Source organism: Lingula anatina, chromosome 4 (genome assembly GCF_051362555.1).
Source record: "Lingula anatina isolate TDL-2025a chromosome 4, LinAna3.0, whole genome shotgun sequence".
NCBI classification, from domain to species: Eukaryota; Metazoa; Brachiopoda; class Lingulata; order Lingulida; family Lingulidae; genus Lingula; species Lingula anatina.
In genome coordinates, this window is record NC_141770.1 from 4,160,992 (window position 1) to 4,165,571 (window position 4,580).

General features: G+C 34.1%; 1 long non-coding RNA gene across 1 annotated transcript; it reads left to right on the top strand.

Annotated features, from left to right (window-relative positions):
- Nucleotides 1-255: 255 nt before the first annotated feature.
- On the top strand, nt 256-1,959 carry LOC147762098 (uncharacterized). Its single transcript, XR_015333985.1, has 2 exons — nt 256-967; nt 1,403-1,959. It is a non-coding gene; the product is annotated as an uncharacterized LOC147762098 (long non-coding RNA).
- Nucleotides 1,960-4,580: the final 2,621 nt, after the last annotated feature.

Sequence of the window (4,580 nt, forward strand, 5' to 3'; positions counted from 1 at the left end):
GATTGGCCTTAAAGTTTATACAGGTGTCACCAAATGATTTAGTTTGGTGATATATTATAACCTAAAGATAGGGGATTAAAATGATATACACTTTTGCCACTCTCTTTGTTTCCATGGTAACAAACCAAGCGTTTTTCTCAGGCCTACAAACCACATGCTTTGAACACCCCCCTTCTATTTTTGACAATATCTTCATCTTCACAGGTCTTTGGGGTAAAGCGTGTTCAGGACTAACAGACAACTCATTAATCTTTTTATAAATGAAATCAAAACTTACTGCTGTTCTACAACTTGTCCGTTGTAACAGATAGAACATGACCTAATTTCTTCATTTTTCGTAAATATATCCGAACACGTATATCGGTGCACTGAACTTCAGCCATCTCTTTCAAGTCAACGAATGGTTTAAAACACTGTTAGTTGCACTTTTTATTTTCATTTTACCTATTCTAATTTTTTTCTGGTTAAAACAAGCATCTAACACATTTTAAAACCATGTGAAACTAATGTACTAACGTCAGAACAACACAACGTCATTATCCAACATGGCGGAAATCGCAGACTGTTTGTTTACAAATCTTCCTCAACGAAGTCGTATATCATGTGGTTAATACTCTGTCTACAGATATAAAAAAACATGTAGTGTATTGAAAAATTGCAACAGAGATATTAACAGTCATCTTCGTCGCGTTTACGTGAAGCAAAACAGCGTGAGTTACGAAAGCACACTGATTCTTGTCAGGTGTGAATTCTTTTGTATCCGATGACAGCAATTGGACTTTTTCAAGTATCTTTGGGAGAATAAATGGGTTACACCATGTGACCAGCACTGGGATATGGGCTTGGTTTGTGCTGGAAACCATCCACACGGGAAAACGAGCCTATAACGAAATATGTCATGGGATTAACTTGCAGATGTCAGTGTAGACAAAAAACCATTTGAATATACTGATGCCACTTGGTTCAGGTAAGAAACGGGTTTGTTTGTATTTTAATACAGGCTAAAATCCAGAAAAAAAGTTCACTCAGAAAAATGATCTAGGTGTAATTTTTTAATGGTAAACGCTCCATTTTTTTAAAAAGAAAAATGCCCCCTTTCAAAAAATGAAATTGCAGCCTAAGGACCTGTGATAATTTTATCTTTTAAGCTATATTTGTGTGGGTATTTATGTAGGCTTAATGGTACTTGGGTAAAATAAAATTAAGGGTAACAATTGGAATTAGATTGAAGCTAGGGCTGGTCTTGGCAAAATTGCTAGGCTCATCATAATTAATATTCGAAACCATGCCTTACTTATAAAACATGGACAAATGGGATAATAATTTATTTTTCATCAATGTATCAATTAACTTTCAGATAAGTGTTTTCATGTGTCTATAGTAAGCTATATTTATATTTCAGGCATATTTGAGAAGTGTTATTTGACACACAGTGATCTTATGGTCAGCAAAAGAGTCCAAAGTCTTGCAGAAACTGAAACTAGTGTGGAAATGATGGCTGTTGTAAAAAGGCATGTACAGTATGTAAATGAAAGCCACAATATAACAAATGCTGAGGAGATGCATGAGGCCCTAGTTTCTGCAGTTGGAGCCATTTTCTACATCCAGCTAGACAGACATCTTCCAAACCTGCGTGGACTGGAGTGTCCAATTACAACAATTTAGCTTTCTTGATTCCTACAACATGAGAAAAGGTGTCTTCCTTCCTTGAGCAGTTTTAACATGAGTGATACTGATGTTAAAGTTAATTTGGGTTTTTCTGAGGCAAATATGCCAACTGGGACTATACCAAGCAAGATCACAAACAGGGAAATTTTTTCTTGTCCAGAGAAGTTTTCTCTGAAATCTTTTGCTACTAAGACTGAAGAGTATTTGTAAGGTCTTTTTTTAGACCACAGTTATGAAATGTGCCAAAAAAAACAGCTTTTGATCAAATTAAAGTCTAGTGGGCCAACAATCTGACTAAAGACAAGGCAGCAAAGCTGTCAAATGTACAGACAAAAAGCAGGAAATAACTATGCACAAAATAGCCTACTGTCAATTCTGATGCAAAAGTACATTATGTTAAACTGCAAATTCAACATCAAATTTTAATTATGCTCAACAGGTAATACCAATGTAAGTAAAACGTGTAACAAGCATAAGGCTTCAGGCCCATGGGAGTTCAAGTTCACACTTTGAAAATGTATAACTTCCAGAAAAAGAAGTCAATTAGACTACTTTTCCAACCCAGGCTACTTTTTAGTCCTGCATTTCTTTTTTGAACATTTGGCAATCATAAGTAACATGGTTTTCCCATAATGGTCATCATGGCAGCAGCACCCATAATTGTTTTCTTCTATTCTGATGCAATATTACATATTGGTTAACAGCATAATGACCGTCAATTTTTAATAATAAAATATACGTATCATGGATTTTCAGAGATGTGACTAGCATGGGTCTTCAAGCATGTAGAACTTCAAAGTCACACCTTGAAAATGCCAATATGTGAAATATGCTGAAAAGTGAAAAAAAAAGCATAACTTCTACAATAATGGCCCGATCATGCTGATTTTCGAACTTGACCTGCGTTTTATGAATATTCATCAGCTCTGTAAATATAAAGCTCAAAAGTAAAACTGCCTTCCACTTATTGTGTTTACAATGAAAGTGCAAGGTGACGGCGGTGACGGCGCTGAGGGCGAAGACAGACGCAGGTGATGGCAATATGTACAGACACATTTTTGACACATCTGTACATATTTACTGTACTGTTTGAGAACAGTAAGTGACATGGTTTTTTCTTAAATGGTCATCATGGGAGCAGTGCCCAAAGTAGTTTTTTTTTCAAATTTTGATGCAATATTACATAATGTTTAACAGCATAATGACCATCAATTTTTAATAATAAAATATTAGTATCATGGATATTCAGAAAATGTGACTAGCAAAGGTCTTCAGGCCCATGGAACTTCAAAGTCACAACTTGAAAATGCCAAAATGTAAACAAGACAGCACTGTTCTGAAATGTTTTTTTTTTCCATTTTTAACAATTTTTTACATAAAACAAAATTAACAGCTTACTGCCATTTTTATATGATCAACTAAGAAAATTGATGAGATGGGAAAAGTATCAATAGAGCAGTGTTAAATGTCCAATTTCTTCCATTCTGAGATTCTGAACATAGTGAATGATTGAATCTGACAAACTGCAATGATATGAGTTTATTTCCACTTTTGAAACTTTATTACACAATACACGATAACAAATTAACCATCATTTTTACAAAATCAACTAACAATGTTATAAAGATGCAGGAAATGTCAAACAAACACTTTTACGTATCTTATTAGTTTAATAATGAGACCGTTAACATGCCTAAGAATTGAATCTGAGGAAATGTGAAAAATATGCTGAAAAGTGAAAAAACAGCATAACTTCTACAATAATGGCCCGATCATGCTGATTTTCGAACTTGACCTGCGTTTTATGAATATTCACCAGCTCTGTAAATATAAAGCCAAAAAGTAAAACTGCCCTCCACTTATCGTGTTTACAAGGAAAGTGCACGGCATCGGCATCGGCATCGGCATCGCCATCGGCGACGACAGACGCAGGTGATGGCAATATGTACAGACACATCTGTGTCTGTACATAAAAAACTTAAAGCACATCAGCTGTGAGAGAACTCCACCCTCTTGAATATCTCACTGAGTTACACAATGGATGAGCTTTAAAGTCATCTAAACCTTTGAAACTATATTCAAATAAAGTAAAGGAGTTTTTACTGAAGGAGTTTAGAAGGGCACAAGAAACAGGCCAGCAGAACCTAGCATTTGTGAGCATGAAGATGAGATTGAAATGTCAGTAAGGAGGGTTACAGACTATTCAGGAAGAAAAAATCGGCAGTTATTTTTGAATGTATTAAAAACTTTGATGTTATGAGCTGTAATGTTTGATACAAAACTGCAAAGATGTTTCATAACACCAGGATATATTTTGCGGTTGTGTTAGTTTTGCTTTTTGAATAGAAAATTATCTTGTTTTGCTACATTATGATATAGTTTGTAATGATCACAACTAATGTTGCACTGCTTTGCATGTATTGCTATATTATAATTTTGTGATTTTTTTATTATTTGTAATTATTCATCTGAGACAACAATAAACTAAATTGAATAATTTTTTAGTTACTGTATGCTCATAAATAGTCACCAAAAAGTGGTGTGGATGATAAAAAAAAAAACTCTTGATAATTGAAAAAGATTTGTTCTGGCTTTGCTATCATAAATACTATGGCATATCCTGATCTCTATATGATAAATATTGCACCAAAAAGAAATCGCTACTAAGATTTTAAGTTGTATTCACCAAATTGATGATATTAAAAAATATATATATATATATTAAAATTATCTTGTAAACTCTCAAGTTAATTGCCAGTGCCTATCCAAAGTAACAGAATCTATGATTTATTTCCTCTAAATTTTTTGTCCATATAAATTAAGAAGTCCATATATGGCAACTTACAAATAATAAGCCCAGTGACCTTGACCTACTGACCTGATATTCATTAGTACACACCCACTTTCCATGT